At 45.1% G+C, this 19,387-nt stretch overlaps 1 protein-coding gene across 4 annotated transcripts in view; it reads right to left on the reverse strand.

Annotated features, from left to right (window-relative positions):
* Window positions 1–19,387, reverse strand: part of col8a2 (collagen, type VIII, alpha 2) — a 244,047-nt gene that overhangs the window by 16,913 nt on the left and 207,747 nt on the right. The window lies entirely within an intron of this gene.

Consider the following 19,387-nt stretch of genomic DNA (forward strand, 5'->3'; position numbering starts at 1 on the left):
TGAAACAAAGAAGGTAAGATTGGCACAAGCAGTAATTGTGTGCGCACCAGCCCAGGAGTTACCTGTGTGGAATATCCATCTTACTACGTGAGCTTTGTTAGATGGGATTATGTCAATTATGGGTGGTACAGTGGTTAGCACTGCTGCCTCACAGCACCAGAGATCTTGGTTCGATTCCAGCCTTTGGTGACTGCCTGTGTGGAGTTTGCATGTTCTCCTGTGTCTGCGTGGGTTTCCCCTGGGTGCTCTAGTTTCCTCTCGCAGAGGCCAGAACTCTCCATTCACCTGACGAAGGGGCAAACCCCGAAAGCTTGCGAGTTTACTATCAAATAATTTGGTTGGACTTAAACCTGGTGTTGTCAGACTTCTTACTGTATTTACCCCAGTCCAACACCGGCATCTCCACATCATGACTAAATAGAACAGTAACCCTGCCAGAGGGAAATGCCAGGGTGCTGGGGAGCAGTGCCAAAGGGTAGATGGTTGGGGGGGAAGAGAGGCACATCTGGGGAACTCTACTGTTCTCTATTTTTTAATGGAGATTGGGGTTCCCTTTAAAAAGTACCTTGAGATTCCCAGCATTGCTGGCTTTTTCCTGCTCCACCGGGGTAATTGCGTGGGCCACGCCTGCATATTTTCTTTGCACAGAGTGCTACACAATGAGCTGGTGAGCTCCAGGCCATGTCTCTCGCCTCAACTCGCGCTCTGTGCAAAAAGGGAAAATTCCACCCAGGAGCTCATTTATTTTACCCATTGTTGAAAAAATAGATAAAATGTTCATGGATCAAGGGTGGGAACTGAAATATCAAAACCCAATTTGAATAGTTGATACGAGATACTGGCTGAAATACTGGCTGGGTGGCACAGTGGTCAGCACTGCTGCCTCACAGCACCAAGGGCCTGGGTTCAATTCCTGTCTTGGGTCACTGTCTGTGTGGAGTTTGCACAGTCAACCTGCATCTGCGTGAGTTTCTTCCGGTTTCCTCCCACAGTCCAAAGGTGTGTGGGTTAGGTTGGCTGGCCATTCTAAATTGACCCCAGTGTCAGTGGGATTAGCAGGGTAAATATGTGGGGTTACAGGAATAAGGTCTGGGTGGGATTGCGGTTGGTGCAGGCTCGATGGGTCAAATGGCCTCCTTCTGCACTGTAGGGATTCTATTAAAATTTATTCAATAATAATTGTAACTCACATACTTCCAACCCAGAGGTAAGAATGCTATGAACTGAGCCACAGTGGCCTAGAAATATAATGCAAATACTTTGTTGCATTCCATTTTTGTAGATATTTCAACTATTTTATATATAAATAAATATATAAGATATATAGTTGCCAATGGATGCTTGGCTTTTAGTAATAGGTATCACAGACATAGTATAATCCAATGTAAAGAGTAAATAGAAGTACTATGAATCTTCAAAACAGCAATTTAACAATTAATTGCTCAAAATAGTTATATTTTCTATTAGCTATATTTCATTTTCGTCAAAATGCTTTATACAGCTGAATTCTAATGATAGGACGGAAATTTCCAATCCTGCCCATCGTAGGAGTCGCAGCGTCCAGGACAGAAAATTTGGCAGACCATTTAAAGGTCTGTCGATCTCAGATGGGAATATCCAATCTTGAGGTGTGCGCAACCGGAAAATCCCACCCATATCTGTCAAAATTTCCAAGATCTGCATTCACATCTTGTCGACTTGATTGTATCTGAAAATGCAACTTCAAGTCTCTCAGGTTACATTGCCCACTTTTCATAAAGAGTAGTGAGGGAATAATTTTACTGTGAATGTATTCGAAACTTTAAGTTAGAACAGTTAAGAACTGGAACAACTGAAAATGTAACAATTCTGCAGGACAAAACACCTTTTCTTTGTAAATCATTCAGTTAATTTTAACCGTGGGGTGGTGCAGTGATTAGCACTGCTGCCTCACAGTGCCAGAGACCCAGGTTCAATTGCCAGCATGAGTCACGTTCTCCTCGTGTCTGCGGAAGTTTCCTCCGGGTGCTCCAGTTTACAACCCAATGTCTGAACGATGTGCTGGTGTATAGGCCACGCTAAATTCTCCCTCAGTGTTCCCAAACAGGAACCAGAGTGTGGTGACCAGGGGATTTTCACTGTGACTTCATTGCAGTGTTAACGTAAGCCTACTTGCAACACTAGTAAATAAAATTAAATACTTTATTCAATAATGTTGAAATTTTAAATTAATAATTTTGAGATTTGCTCCACACGTGACTTATTGGTTTAGTTAAGTGTGAACTCCTGGCAAGATACTCATTCATCAGGTATCTCCCTGATTTAATGTATAAACATTTGGCATGGATTGATCCTGTCAATTTCCTACGTCTGGCTTTCAAATGGCTGATATTTTCTGGGTCCATTTGGCTCAACACCAAAACAGCGAATATACTTTACTCCCCAAGCCATCGTTAAGGCCAAAATGAGCCTTTTATAAGTGTGGAACGACAGTGCAGATTTTCCAAGGTTGCCTAAGTTCTGATGTGTGTTGCCTTTTAATCAGTTCAATGTGGATAAATTCTTAAATGCTGGTAAGTAAGTGGACCAGGAACAACCCAGCTTCTGGGCAGTAGTTAGATAGCACTGTACTATTAAAGGAGAATCAAGCTCAGGAAGCAATAAGGTGAACTGATTCTAAGTCAATTGAACAAGATTTGGTGTGACAATCCACAGAATTTGCTCTCGCACTTGACAGTTTTAGTTTCTAATAGTTTATTAACAAAATGCAGAACATTGAAACAATCAATTTAATCCACTTTAACTTTTCAAGTACTCTCACTAGAGTGTAATTTTTTTCAACTGATTAACTTCAACTACTGCGCTTAATTAGGCACAGCAATTGGAAATTGCCATGCTGCCTCACAGTGACAAAGACCCGGGTTCAATTTCAACCTTACGTCACTGTCTGCATGGAGTTCTCCCTCTGTCTGCGTGGGTTTGCTCCAGGTGCCTTGGTTTCCTCCCACACTCCAAAGATGTGCAGGTTAGGGTGGATTGACCATGCTAAATTGCCCCTTCACGTCCAAAGATGTGTTGGTTAGGTGGAATAGCTGTGGTAAATGCGTGAGGTTACAGAGATGGGGTGTGGAGGCTGGTCCTGGGTAAGATATTCTTTCGGAGAGTTGGTGCAGGCTTGATGGGCCAAAGGGCCTCCTTTTGCATTGTAGGGTTCCTCTGAATATCATTTACCAATTTTTCACTATTCTAGCACTTGGTAATCTAATTCCCATAAAAACAGACAGTACAAAACTACAGAACCTCATGTCTAGCAAAGTGCAGTTGCAAAACTGGAAAGGATGACTGGCGCAGAAACTTGAAGTTGTATCCAGACCTCTTGCTTGTTTTCGTTTCTTTACCATTTCCATATGTCAATTGCTCTGGCACTGCCTTTTCTTTGAATTGATGATATTGAGCCAATGAGTTTCCAACTGGGAATTTCCTTTCTTTTGTAGGAAGAAGGATACCAGGCAGGTCAGGCTATACCAGAGATAGTCTGCACCCACTTGACCAATACATTCACAGCCCATTTACAGTCAGAGGGACATTTACCTGGCGAGGATCGTGCAGAAGTGCATTTTACCAGTGGCAGTAGTGGTTAGCTGCGCTCTCAACTCATCTTTCTCTGCCACCATAAACGCATTCTGTCCTATTGACCTATGCTGAAGATGCTCTAGAGAAACACAGAATAAAATTGTGGCCAGCATGACATTCAAGAAAGGACATCTACTCATTGCCATATACATGGTGTTCACTTCATCCATATTCAAGCTAACTGGTGGGGCAACAATGAAGAATGCACTGTTCAACTAACCTCCATCTGAAAATCTGGCTCTATCTGTCCAAAAATTATGTATTGTATATACATTTTTGAGCAGAAACTGTTAACCACAGTTATGAGCACAAGTTTCCTTTGAAGGCAATTTTAAATTGCTACTCCTCAATCACACTAGTCTCAATTTACATATCAAAACTCTTCATAAGAAGAATACTGTGACTAACAATTGATTGATCATCTGTTACAAGAATACAACACCACCCAAAGATTCCCATGTGGTCACAGCAAGTGCCAAAGATATATAGTGCCAGTATAATTCAGAGAAGCACTTTAAGTCATCTGTTTAAAATAGTACATACAATTAATACCAGGTAGGACTGACACTGGAATGTGTACCATATGGCAACTTTATGTCATTTGTACAATGGGCATGCACATTCATGAGATATGAAGCAAATCCATAACTGCTCTCCAAATATCAGATACATTTCAACCAACTTGCATAGCACCCATACAATCTGACCTGCTTTCAAGTACTAGTTTCTATGCTATATTATTACTAATATAGCCAGCCTTATAGCATTTATTGTTAGAAGTTGATATGCAGTCATACCCTAATCACAATGCATCAATTATGATTAGACAATTGATGTTTAAATTGTACATATAATTTTTTTTAGGTGAAGTTTTAACAGGGAGTGTGTTGCCTCTGTTTGTTGTGGTCGGCAATCCCACCCCACTCTCCTTGGTTAAAGTTTAGTTTATTTATTTAATGTCACAAGTAAGCTTGCATTAACACTGCAATGAAATTACTGTGAAAATCCCCTTGTCGCCACACTCCGCTGCCTGTTCGGGTACACTGAGGGAGAATTTAGCATGTTAAAAGCACCGAACCAGCATGTCTTTTGGACTGTGGGAGGAAACTGGAGCACCCGGAGTAAACTCACGCAGACACAGGGAAAATGTGCAGACTCTGTACAGACAGTGACCCAAACTGGGAATCAAACCCAGGTCCCTGGCACTGTGAGGCAGCAGTGCTAACCACGGTGCCACTGTGCCATTAGCTAGTGGAAGTGGACATTTGGACAGTAGGACAGTAAAAGGATGCTGGCTGATTTAAATTCAGCAGCAGGACTTTTGGGTGGTATCAGATGATGGTGCAGGTCTGTGAAGACCAAACTCTTCCTCTAGGGCATGAGCTGTACTTCAGCTCGATGGTTCTGTTCTGCCTATCAATTTCATATATTGCTATATGCCACCTCAAATTTCAATGTCATGTTTGCCAGATCCAAAATATATACCATTTGGATTAGGATATGAAGATAGGTGGAGTTCTTGTGCCGCATGTGATTAGTGTCTTTGCCTCTTAGTCTGAATCTCTGTGTTCAAGTCCAACTCAAGGACTTGATGCCAAGAAAAATGTGTTCATTAAGCAGCCAAACAGGTTGAGTGACAATCTGCAAATCCTTCCAACATATGGTAAAGACAGGCGGTAAAAGCAGGAGAGATTCCTGGTCAGCCATGTGATGGAAAGAAAATTGAAGCCTCTGCCTTTACTATTCATAGCTCCAGATTACAACATGCATGTAAAAGTGCATGTTGCCACAGCAACTCAGACTCCTTGGGAGCCTGGTCGGCTGAGCTGGCTGGGACAGTCACTGTAGATCAGGCTGGTGCCAAAAGCTGTACACAGTGTGCAGCTCCAGCAGTTAAGGTGGATTAGAAAATTTAGCAGTTAAGGTAGGCAAGGAAATCAAAGTTGAAGTTTTAAAGCTGCGAAGGAATTTGTATACATATTAAAGTCAAGTTGGTTAAGTTTCCATTCGTAGGAGAGACTTGGACCCGAGGGCACAGCCACAGGGTAAAAGGGATGACCTTTGAGAACTGAGATGAGGGGGAGTTTCTTCAAAGTGTGCTGAACCAATGGAATTCATTGCGTCAGAAGGCTGTGAAAGCTAGGTCATTGGGCCCTATTTTACCATTTTGATTCTAAATGCTGGGCGGACTTGGAACTGGGAGTGTTTCAGATCTGACTCTTAGGCCCATTCTCCAGCACTCCCATACGCACACTGCCAGTAAAAGTATCAGCGATTCTGAATCACCCTGCAGAAGCCTGTGGGTGGGGCTTATCGCACCTGAAATGCTGCAACTCTGATCAGATCCTCCAACTGCGCAGTAAAAAAATAGAAAAATCCTCCTCTGCCACGTTGTTCCTGGATCAGGTAATGCCTCCCTCTGGCTCCCACAGACATTGCCCCACATTACTGACCCCCTTTATCCCCCCACCACCCCGCCCCCGCTACCCAGACTGATTGCAGCCCCATGCCCCCATCCCCCCCACCAATCACACACAGACTGGCAGTGGACACCCCTTCAATCCTACCGATCACACGCAGAACAGCAGCGGCCCACCTCCCCTTCCCCCCCCGACCAATCACACATGGAGTGGCAGAGGACCTCCACTGATCCCCCGCCTCCGCACGCCCCCGTCACCCCCCACCCCCACCAGTGAGCCATCTGACCTGCCCCCCACCGCCCCCCGACCACAGAGAGCCATCTGACCGCCCCCCCCCCCACCCCACCACAGCGAGCCATCTGATCCAGCTCTCTCCCCCCCGACCAGAGAGCCAATTGACCCTCCTCCCACCCCCCCCCCCGACCACAGACAGCCATCTGACCGTCCCCACTGCCAACACCCTCCCTCCCCCCCCCCCCCCCCCCCCCACCCTCCTGACCACAGCGAACCAACTGATCTGGCTCTCTCCCCCCCGACCAGAGAGCCATCTGACCCACCTCCCTCCTCCTGGACTGAGACAGAGAGCCACTGGAAGCTCGGGACTTATCTCCTCAGAAGGTGGAGTGCCCGAATCGGATCTTTGTGAACCACGTCTGTTTTGTGCTGAATCTGGACAGGCGAGCACGGTGGTGAAGGGGGAAGTGCTGGTAAGGTTGGGCATGCAGCCCATTACGTCAATTTAAACACAGGCAAATGTATTTAAGTAGACCTCGCGCGCGTTTCGGCCATTGGTAAAGTGGGAATCTGCGCGGAAGTGGGAATCTGCGCGGACGTGGGCGCGGATCACGCTACTCACCTCACTCCCGACTTTACCAACTTTTCTGCACCCGAGAAAGGGTGCAACTTGCTGGTAAAATCGGGCCCATTGAGTGCATTTAAGACAGAGACATGTAGATTCTTGATTGGTAAAGGGATCAAGAATTAGGGAGAAAAAGCGGGAGAATGGAGTTGAGAAACTTATCAGCTATGATTGAATGAAGGAGCAGACCCGATGGGCCAAATGGCCTAATCTGCTCCTATATCTTATGGTCTTAAAATCTATAAAGTCTCCATGAGAAAAGAGATCAGCATTGAGTAACCAAGAAGAAAAGACCCCAGAAGTCCAGGAATCCATGGAAAGCAGACTGACATAAGTTGAAACATAGAAGATCGGTGCAGGAGTAGGCCATCCAGCCCTCCGAGTCTGCTCCACCATTCAATATGATCATGCCTGATCATACACTTTCAGTATCCCACTCCCGCTTTCTCTCCAAACCCCTTGATCCCTTTAGTATAAGGGCCATGTTCAGCTCTCTCTTGAACATATCTATCAAACTGGCCTCAACAGCTTTCTGTGGTAGAGAATTCCACAGGTTCACAACTCTGAGTGAAGATGTTCTTCCTCATCTCAGTCCTGAATGGCTTACCCCTTAATATTTGATTGTGCTAGTCCTGCACTTGCCCCAACATCATGGACAATTCTTCCTGCATCTCGCCTGTCCAGTACCTTCAGAATTTTATATGTTTCTATGAGATTCCCTCTCATTCTTCTAAATTCCGGCGAGTACAAGCCCAGTCAATCCAGTCTCCCTTCATATGTCAGTCCTGCCATTCCAGGAATCAGTCAGGTGAACCTTGGCTGGACTCCCTCAATACCAAGAATCTCCTTCCTCAGACTAAGTGCCCTATTTTAGCATTTTGAGTCCAAGGTGCTGGGCAGACTTCAAACTGGGAATGTTTCAGATCCAACTTTTAGACCCGTTCTCAGGGCCCCCATACACACTCTGCCTGCAAAAATATCAGTGATTCCGAATCGCGCTGCACAAGCTTATGGGTGGGGCTTAACATGCCCAACATCCTACAGCTGCAATCGGGATCTTCAACTGCGCATGCACAGAAAAAAACGATAGAATGCTACTCCCCTGCCACACCCCTCCCAGGCCGGATAAGCCTCCCATTGGCCCCCACAGATATTGCCCCACCCCCCCAACATTACTGACCTCCTTATCATCACTCCCTCTTTTCTTCCCCCACCAATTTCAGGCAGAAATTGGACCCCCCTCCCCCACTCCGATCACAGGCAGAGTGACCTCAAATACATTTAAATGGCCAACACACCTGTTTCAAGCACAGTCCCGATCGTGACCTTTTCTCTGGCCTTGGTAAAAGAGGAATCAGCACATGCAATGGTAAAATCGGACCCTAAGAGACAAAAGCTGCATACAACACTCGAAGTGTGATCTCACCAAGGCTCTGTATAACAGCAGGGAATCCTTACTCCTATACACAAACCCTCTTGCTATCACACCATTAGCTTTTCTCATCATCTGTTGTACCTGCATGCCAACCTTCAGCGACTGTTCCACCATGACACCCAAGTCACATTGCTCTTCCCCTTTTCCTAAATGGCCAACATTCAGATAGTGATATTCCTTCCTGCTTTTGCCACCAAAGTGGATAACCTCACATTTATCCACATCTTCTGCATTTGGCAAGTTTCCGCCCATTCAGCTCACGTATCTAAGTCCCCTTCTGCCTCTTAGCATCCTTCTCACAGCACATACTGCCACCCAACTGAGTGCGTCTACAAATTTGGAGATATTGCATTCAATTCCTTCATCCAAATCACTGATGTATATTGTGAATAGCTGGGGTCCCAGCACTGAACCCTGTGGTACCTCACTAGTCACTGCCTGCCACTCTGAAAAGGACCTGTTTATTCCCACTCTTTGCTTCCTGTCTACCAACCAGTTCATCCTTGTTGTTCAATATACGTTGCGAATTTCGTTATGACCAAATCTGGAGGGTTGGCTACAGCAGAGTTCGTATTTTTGTAAAATTATTACTTTTCAGCACAGAATATATTTGACTATATGTAAACATATGTAAAGAAGCTTGGCCAACTGGAGGTCAGGTGATTTCTGCAGCCATTGTGTAACAGTGTCATTGCTGTTCTAGTTGTTTCCTTTTTAAAAAAACAATCCAAATCAATACATCAACCAATGAAACTATTATTATTCCACATTTCACACAAGACGTTGTCGTGACATTTTGCATTGAAGTTAGTGATACACCTTTTTGCCAATATTCCTCAAAAGCATTTTCTCAATCTGAAGTTTTGTACGGTGTCCAAATCCTAACAGTGACTTATAATCCAATTCCAATTTCACAATATCCATAAATCCTAAGCTCTGCTAACTAATTTTCTATCCACATTGCTACATTTCCTTTTGCACCATATGTTTTCTACAATGTATCTTGTCAAATGCTTTCTTAGCATCCACATATATTACTATGTACTAAATTCCATTTATCCATGCATGTAGTTGGATAACCTCCCTTAAACTTGTTGAATATATCTTGCTAATACATTTGTTTATCCTCGTTAGCAGGGCAGCACTGTGGCACAGTGATTAACTCCGCTGTCTTACAGCACTAGAGACCCAGGTTCAATTCTGGCCTTGGGGACTGTCTGCTTGGAGCTTACACATTCTTCTCATGTCTATGTGGGTTTCCTCCCACAGTCCAAAGATGGGTGGTTTCGGCCATGCTAAATTGCTCCTTAGTGTCAGGTAAATATGTGGGGTTATAGGGATAGGGCATGAGTGGGATTATTGTCAGTGCATGCTCAATGGGCTGAATGGCCTTCTTATGCAGTGTAGAAATTCAATGATTTTCTCCTCTGTTCTAAAATCCTAATCAGTTTGACCTAAAATTAAGGATTTGAAGAGTTTGCCCAAAACAGACATTAACTGGATGATAGCTACCTGTTTAATTCTTTCCCTTATTGAACAGAAACAATAGTGCCTTTGGCAGTTATACAGCATGATGTACATGTCTAAGGATGCTGATAAAATGTAGGAACCAATACTATTACGACTTACACAAATGGTTCAATGTGTGTCATTTTTATAATATGCCTATACCACAATTGCTTAACAGGCCTCTATCTAAATCTCTATCTACTATTTTAATAAGATACTTAATTTGCTTAGCATATCTGTTCAAATGAGAGGAATTTGGGACAGACATTAAGGGCACAAGTTACCACTCAACTGACTACAAAGGAGGTGGCTTGCCATTGGCCAGTGACGGGATCTTCTGGTTCTGCTCTTGTCACAGGGTTTCCTGTTGAATGCACTCCTCACCTCCATGAAATCTGTGGCAGGGCTGTGCCGCCAGTGGGACCAAAATAGCCCACCCGAGGTGAACGACTGGAAAGTTCCAGCCAAAGTGTTTGTAAGATTACAGTAATTTCCGTTTGTATATTGTTTTTACTGGAAGTAAAAGTCCCAAAGTGTGAAGAAATTGGGTGCCAAGGCAGGGAAGAAAATGTTCAATTGGATCGGACACAAAAATTTGCTTTTGCAAGGTTTTTGTAGTTATGTTGGGTTATGTTTTCTATTCTCGAGTGGAAATGAGACTGCCTTCTGCTTGGAGGTGGAATGTTTGGCCCCCTACAATCTCACACTCTTCAGCTTGCTACTTATGTCATAAGTGAGCAGCATGGCCAATCTTGCAGTGGGACTGGGAAAGAAGTTGATGTTCTTGCCCTTACCCCATGGGACTGAAGGCCCTGTTGTCATTTTAAAGGAAACCTGGATAGCAAGTCACTCATTGTAAGCCACTCACTGTAGTTCCAGATTCTGCACCTATCATAAAATATCGCAGAGAAGACAACATGCGCCACCACATTTCAGCGATGCCTTTCTGCAGATTCACCCCCAGGCCATCCAAGGAAAGTCCTGTTTCCCACAGCAGGAGTCCCTCCCATCTGACCATGTGGCCAGGGAGGAGGTTTCAGCGCCCTTGGGGCTCACAGAAGAATCAGTGAGTGGTGCCAAAATTGGATGAACAATCTGCTGCCCTCATGCAATCATCTACTCACTGCAAAGTGGCACTTGTAAGGGCATCAGGCAATGCCAGTGACATCAGGGAAGTCAAACCAGAGTCCTGGGTTACAGAACTCAGCAGCAGATGGGACATGTGCACCCAATGTGAATTTCTCTAACTTTGAAACATAAGAAATAGCAGCCAGAGAAGACCGAATGGTCTGTTGAGCATGCTCAGCTATTCAACACCATCAGGGCATCAACTCCACTTTCCTGCCTACTCCCCATATCCCATGATTCCCTCAAGAGACCAAAATTCTGTCTATATTTATTGATCACGCAGACACAACCTTCTGGGATAGAGAATTCAAAAGATCCTTTTGAATGAGGACATTTGTCCTCATCTCAGTCCTAAAGGACTCTCCGCACCCCCCACTCAGAGCCAGTACTCCCAACCCCCATTCCCACCACTCAGAATCGGCATTTCCCGCCCCCCCCCCCCACACCTCCCAGCCAGAACTGGCACTCCCCCAACCCATCCCCAGCCAGAGTTGGCACCCCCTCCCCGCAACTTCCCACGATCAGAGTCAGCATTCCCTCCCCAACAAAAAGTCAATAGCAGCACCTGCCCTCCACTCCCATCCGCCTCCCCCAACCCATCGTCCAAACATCGCCAGCATCGGACCTCTTCCCCCTCCAACCACCCCATCCAAATGTTCATCATTGGCATCCCCAGCTCCCATGCCCACTCCCCATGCCACCAAAAATAACTGAATCCTTCCTCCGTGAGGCTCTCACTAGCATCTGCCCCAGGCACTGCCCCTTGGCACAGGTTGGCACTGCCAGGTTGGCATGGTGAGGTCTGGGTGAACGTCTTGTAAACCTTGTTGACGTGATGTCATGCAAAAATATGGTGAGGTGTCAAGATGTTTAAATAAATGCAAATATATTAAAATGCATGTAAATCAGGTTCAAGCAATGGGCATAAATTGATTACACCACTGGCGAGGGGCAGTGAAAATCGAAATCATGATCCTGCTGGCGAGATTTGTGATTTCCGGGTTTTACCAGATATTGAGCTTACATTGCTGACTCACCACACAGAGTGCAGGGTGTCGAAATTTGCTGATGACACCAAGATTGGGGGAAAGGCAAATTGTGCGGAGGGTGTGGAGAGTCTGCAGAAGGATCTAGATAGGCTGGGCGAATGGGCCAGGAAATGGCAAATGGAATTTAATGTTGGCAAGTGTGAGGTGGTCCACTTTGGTAGGAAGAATGGTAGGAAGGACTATTACTTACGTGGCGAAAAACTGCAGCATGCGACGGTGCAGAGGGACCTCGGGGTCCTTGTGCATGAGTCGCAAAAACCCAGCTTGCAGGTGCAGCAGGTGGTCAGGAAGGCGAATGGGATGCTGGCCTTCATAGTGAGGGGGATTGAATATAAAAGTAGGGAGGTCTTGCTGCAGCTGTATAGGGCATTGGTGAGGCCGCAGCTAGAGTACTGTGTGCAGTTTTGGGCGCCGCACCTGCGCAAGGATATTTTGGCCCTGGAGGGAGTGCAGAGGAGGTTTACTAGGCTGATGCCGGAGTTGAGGGGATTGAGCTATGAGGAGAGGCTGAATAAACTAGGCCTGTACTCGTTAGAGTTTAGAAGAATGAGGGGAGATCTCATTGAGACGTATAAGATGATGAATGGGATGGATAGGATAGAGGTGGAGAGGCTCTTCCCGCTCAAAAAAGACAGTAGGACTAGGGGGCACAGCCTCAAGATAAAGGGGAGGCGGTTTAGAACGGAGTTGAGGAGGAACTTCTTCACTCAAAGGGTGGTGAATCTCTGGAATTCTCTGCCCGTTGAAGTGGTGGAGGCTGCCTCGCTAAATATTTTTAAGAAGCGGGTTGATGGGTTCTTGATAAGAGAGGGGATTAAGGGTTATGGAGAGAGGGCGGGAAAGTTGAACTGAGCCACGACAGATCAGCCATGATCTTATTGAATGGCGGGGCAGGCTCGAAGGGCTAGATGGCCTACTCCTGCTCCTATTTCTTATGTTCTTATGTTCTTAAAGAGACTGGGCTCAAAATCCTTCCCATTACATCTTTCCAGCTTCTTTGTGTCCTCCTCACAGCTCGCATTCTCACTAAGGTTTGCCTTGTTTGTGAACTGAATGGAAAGAATACCCCCATCTCTTTGTCCAAGATTTTTTTTATTTATGGGACATGGGCATTGCTGACTGGCGTTTATTGCCAATCCCTACTTGCCCAAGGGCAGTTGATAGTCAACCAGATTGCTGTGGCTCTGGAATCACATGTAAGCTAGACCAGCTAAGGATGGCAGATTTCCATCCCTAAAGGGCATTAGTGAACCAGATGGGTTTTTCTGACGATCGACAGTGTCATCAGAAGATTCTTAATTCCAGATTTTTTTTATGGAACTTAAACCCCACCATCCGCCATGGTGGAATTCGAACCCGGGTCCACAGAACACGAGGTGAGTTTCTAGATTAATAATCCAGCGATAAATACTACTGGGCCATTGGCTCCCTCTCAATTAATATCGTCATTAATAGAGATGGTAAATAGCTGAGGTCCCAGCACCGATTCTTGTGGAATTCCGCACTACCTGGCAATTAGTGAAGGCCCCTTTTATTCCTACTCTCTGCTTCCTATCCTTTAACCAATCCTCTATCCATACTGTGTAAGTCTCTATATTGTGTATTAATATTTAGTGTGGCCCTTATCAAATACCTTTTGGAAATCTAAGTATAGAATCCCTATAGTGCATACTCCTACCTAGGTCATTGGTACCCACTTGCACCACAGCACCAGATCTTTTCCCTCCCATTCCAAGTTTCTCTCCAGCCTGGAAGAGATGTCCTTAACCTTGGCAACTGGGCAAGCAACATAGCCTTCAGAAACACACTCTAGGCTGCAGAGAACTATATCTGATTCCCTAACTATATTATCCACACTACAACTATATTCATTTCACTCCCCCACCATGCTCCCTCTAGGACTGGATCCTGCACCATGTTGCCAAGGTCAGTTTACAAATCCAACCTACAATCTCTGCTCGCATCCACACAAAGGGCAAGAATCTCAAACCTGTTACACAAGTGCAAGGATTTAGGCTCCTCTGTTGCTATCTTCTGGCTCCATCACTGCGTCACTTGCAGTCACACCCAATCATAAGTACAGAGCCAAAGGGGTTTAAGTTTAAAGTTTATTTATTCATGTCACAGGTAGGGTTCCATTAACACTGCGATTAAATTACTGTGAAAATCCCCTAGTTGCCACACTCTGGTACTGAGGGAAAACTTAGCATGGCTAATGCACTTACCAGCACGTCTCTCAGACTGTGGGAGGAAACTGGAGCACCTGGAGGAAATCCACGCAGACACAGGGAGATCGTGCAATCCCTGCACAGACAGTGACTCAAGCCGGGAATCAAACCTGGGTCCCTGCTGTCAGGTAACAGTGCTAACCACCAGTGCCACCTTGCTTCTGGATGTGACTGTATTTGGAACAAAATATTTGTAGACATGGTGGTATGGCAATGGTACATGAAGAGTAGTTAGCACTGCTGCCTCACGGTGCCAGGGTCCCAAGTTCAGTTCCGACCTTGGTCACAGTTTGTGTGGAGTTTGCACATTCTCCCCGAGTCTGTATGGGTTTCCTCCGGGTGCTCTGGTTTCCTCCCATAGACCAAAGGTGTGCGGATTAGGTTGACTGGCCATGCTAAATTGCCCCTTAGTGTCAAGGCAATTAGCAGGGTAAATGCGTGGGGTTATGGGAATAGGCCCTGGGTGGGATTGTGGTTAGCACAGACTTGATGGGCTGGACTGGCCTCCTTCTGTACTGTAGGGTTTCTTGGATTCTATGACTCTATATGATGGAGTTTTGCTAACATTACCTCCACTACGATCTTCTATGATCAAAATCTGTCTTGGTCCCTTGTGAAGGAACTTCCAGACTGCACTAGATGGCAGTTTATCCCACAAAATCCAGTGTGAGAATTACTTCCTGAATGTGTTCGATGCATGTGTTAATAAGTTTCTGTATATAATCTGGTTAAAACAATATTATTTCAGTAGACAGGAATAGGGACAAAAAAAGCTATTCAAACAAGGAAGAACTTTAACAATTCCATGAGAATATATCAAGTCTAAACAAGAGACATAAATATTTACAATACATGGAATTATCACTGTGGCCCTAACACATTCTTAAAAACACATACGCTAATAATTTAATGCAAATTCCTGATAAGCTAACAACCCTTTCACGTGAAACTGAAAATCCATTATGCAGCATCGGATTGAAAATAAACTTCAGCACTATGCTTTATTTTAACTAGTGAATGTTTAGAGGCTTTTGTATATTTTCTTAACTCCCCGTTACAATGTAAGATTCAGCATTGCAGAGTTACAGGAAATTGAGTCGGAGATGTAGGTGATTAAGCATTGGCAAACATTGAAAGTTGCTAAGTACATTCATTTCACACAGGACATATTTAGCTGACTGAGAAATGTTTGAGACATTGGCTTCACAGATTAGAAAGTATCTAAACGGGAGCTGCTGCCAACATGTCTGACCTTCTCCGACAAAGTTGGAAAGTTCTGTGTTCGAGAGGGGATGTCGCTGAGATTTTTGAAGGCTGATTGCATTTTCGTTTAAAAGTCAGTGGTGGGAATCTTCTTTGGTATCTTGGCAGATAAAGTGCAACTTGAATGTAGCAGGCATCAACTGAAAAATAGGAATCCAACTCTGACTTGAAGGAGAAGCTAGGTCAACAATAGTTAGTGGATTTTCAAAAATCATTTATTTCTTTCCATTCATTCAACTTTACCTAGTGTATACTTCAATAAGATCAGTACCGTTCTCAAATTAGGTGGGGAATATTGCTATTTATAGAATGATAGAATACCTTCAGTGCAGAAGGAAGCCATTCGGCCCATCAAGCCTGCACCAACCACAATCCCACCCCGACCCTATTCCCACAACCCCACGCATTTACCCTGCTAATCCCCTGACACTAAGGTCAATTTAGCATGGCCAATCCACCTAACCTGCACATCTTTGGATATAGGAGGAAACCAGAGCGTCTGGGGGAAAGATTTACCAGGAGGTTTCCTGGTATGGAGGGCATTAGCTATGAGGAGAGGTTGGAGAAATTTGGTTTGTTCTCACTAGAACGACAAAGGTTGAGGGGCAATTTGATAGAGGTTGAGGGGCGACTTGATATAAGTCTACAAGATTATAAGGGGCATAGACAGAATGGATAGTCAGAAGATTTCTCCCAGGGTGAAAGAGTCAATTACTAGGAGGCAAGGTTTGAAGGAAATGTACAAGGCAAGTTTTTTTTACACAGAGGGTGGAGGGTGCCTGGAACTCATTGTATGGGGAACAAATATGATAGTGAGTGTTAAGGGGCGTCTGGACAAATACACGAATAGGATAGGAATAGAGGGATATGGTCCCCAGAAGGGTAGGGGGTCTGCGTTCAGTTGGGCAGCATGATCGGTGCAGGCTTGGAAGGCCGAAGTGCCTGTTCCTGTGCTGTAATTTTCTTTGTGCTTTGAAACCCACGCAGACATAGGGAGAATGTGCAGACAGTGACCCGAAGTTGGAATTGAACCCGGGGTCACTAGTGCTGTGAGGCAGCAGTGCTAACTACTGTGCAACCATGCCACCCTATTTAAATAATACAAAAGGCTTTGTAAAGACTAGGGAACCTACTGGGAAATTAGGATTTCCGGGCCTTCCAAGTCCCACTTTAGCTCCTTATGGATGGAGAATTGCATCATTCAGGATTGAGGCCACATGGAATATGATTCCAATGGGGTATCAAACCGGCCTTTCAAACCTGCTAGATGGTTTTCAAAACTAATTGCAGTTAACATAAATGTGGACATGGTGGTCTGCAATCGTTTGGGTGTAAGTGTACATCCATCATACCTGGGGCAGGGCCATAAAATGTGACGATCAGGTCAACAGTCCATTGATTTTGGTGAGCCTTGAATTCTCACCATGCATAAATTTGTGCCCTGAAATCAGTAAAATAAAAATTCTCTCCTGGGTTAGAAAACAGGATTGCCATCCAAGAAGTGTATAGGGTGCAACCTGATTGGAACCCATAACTTTGCTGTTGTTTAGAGTCTAGTTGCTTTTCTGGCTGGGATTTACTGGTCCAGGCCTAAGTCTGGTCATGGGAGCGTGATGTTGATTCCCGCCGGAAAGCAGGGCGGGTGAACAGTCTGGATTGTGCGCTGCTCACTTAATGTTTTGAAAATTCATTCATGGGATGTGAGCATTGGTGGCAAGGCCAGCATTTGTTGCCCACCACAGCTTGCCTTTGGACGAGCATAATTAATTATGCAGTCGGGGGAGGGGTTAGTATGTCAAATTATATAGCGGGGTAGTCAGGAAGTCACATGCTCTGCTGCCATGTCAGGGCACCATTTTTAAAAGCCATTCATTCATCATGCCAGGAGTGCAGGACTTAGATATGGCTGCCAAGAAACAGCAAGAACCGGCTTCGTGATTCAGAGATACCTCCTTGAAAGCTCTCCTTCAGGGCAAGGAGTTAATGATTTTTCTTCCATCACTTTCCACTGCCTTTGGGATATTTCTCTACCTTAATTCGGTTACGTTCACCTTAGTGATGGGAAGAGATAGGCATGAACCTCGGGTCAGCAATTTTAGCTGGGGTAAGGGCGATTATGAGGCTATCAGGAGTGAATTAGGAAGCATGGATTGGATTAGGGGATTACAGGGACTGGGAACGTCTGAAATGTGGAGTTTTTTCAAGGAGCAGCTACTGCGAGTCCTTGATAGGTATGTCCCTGTCAGGCATGGTGGATTTGGTAGATCTAGGGAACCGTGGTGCACTAAAAGAGTTGAGTCGATGGTTAAAAAGAAAAAGGAGGCTTATGTTCGGATGAGATTGGAGGGCTCAGATAGTGCACTAGAAAGCTTTAGATTGGCTAGGAGGGAATTGAAGAGTGAGTTGAGAAGGGCTAAAAGAGGACATGAGAAGACTTTGGCTGATAGGATTAAGGAGAATCCTAAGGCGTTCTATAGGTATGTCAAGAACAGAAGGTTGGTCAGGGCAAGATTAGGGCCAGTTACAGACAGCAGGGGGAAGTTGTGTGTGGAACCGGAGGAGATTGGAGAAGTATTGAACCAATATTTCTCTTCGGTGTTCACGCAGGGGGACATGAATATAGCTGAGGAGGACATTGGGTTGCAGGGGTGTAAAATAGACAGTATTACGGTTGATAAAGAGGATGTGCTGGAAATTCTTGAGGGGCTGAAAATAGATAAGTCCCCTGGTCCGGATGGGATCTACCCTAGGATTCTCTGGGAGGCTAGAGAGGTGATTGCAGAGCCTCTGGCTCAGATCTTCAGGTCGTCATTGGTCTCTGGTGTAGTCCCGGAGGATTGGAGGATAGCGAATGTTGTCCCATTGTTTAAGAAGGGGAACAGAGACTTTGCCGGGAATTATAGACCGGTGAGTCTTACTTCTGTTGTGGGCAAGGTTTTAGAAAAAATTATTAGGGATAGGATTTATAGTTATTTGGAGTGTAATGAATTGATTAGAAATAGTCAGCATGGTTTTGTAGCGGGTAGGTCGTGCCTTACTAACCTTATTGAGTTTTTTGAGAAGGTGACCAAAGAGGTGGATGGGGGTAAGGCAGTTGACGTGGTATACATGGATTTTAGTAAGGCGTTCGATAAGGTTCACCATGGTAGGCTTCTGCAGAAAATGCAGATGTATGGGATTGTGGGTAATCTAGGAAGTTGGATCAGGAATTGGCTATCAGATAGGAGACAGAGGGTGGTGGTGGATGGTAAATATTCATCATGGAGTGCAGTTACGAGTGGTGTGCCTCAGGGATCTGTTTTGGGGCCACTGTTGTTTGTAATTTTTATTAATGATCTGGATGAGGGTATAGTTGGGTGGATTAGTAAATTTGCTGATGACACCAAAATTGGAGGTGTGGTAGATTGTGAGGAAGGGTGTCATAGTCTGCAGGGAGACTTAGATAGGTTGCAGAGCTGGGCCGAGAGGTGGCGGATGGAATTTAATGCGGAGAAGTGTGAGGTAATTCACTTTGGTAGGAGCAACAGATGTGTCGAGTATAGGGCTAACGGGAGGACTTTGAATAGTGTGGATGAACAGAGGGATCTAGGTGTGTGTGTACATAGATCCCTGAAAGTTGGGAATCAAGTAGATAAGGTTGTCAAGAAGGCGTACGGTGTCTTGGCGTTTATTGGTAGGGGGATTGAATTTAGGAGTCGCAGTGTAATGTTGCAACTGTACACTACTCTAGTGCGGCCGCACTTGGAGTACTGTGTGCAGTTCTGGTCCCCGCATTACAAGAAGGATGTGGAGGCGTTGGAGAGGGTGCAGAGGAGGTTTACTAGGATGTTGCCTGGTATGGAGGGGAGGTCCTATGAGGAGAGACTGAGGGATCTAGGGTTGTT

This window comes from Carcharhinus amblyrhynchos, chromosome 24, assembly GCF_965287045.1.
Source record: "Carcharhinus amblyrhynchos chromosome 24, sCarAmb.v2.hapA, whole genome shotgun sequence".
In the NCBI taxonomy this organism is placed as follows: domain Eukaryota; kingdom Metazoa; phylum Chordata; class Chondrichthyes; order Carcharhiniformes; family Carcharhinidae; genus Carcharhinus; species Carcharhinus amblyrhynchos.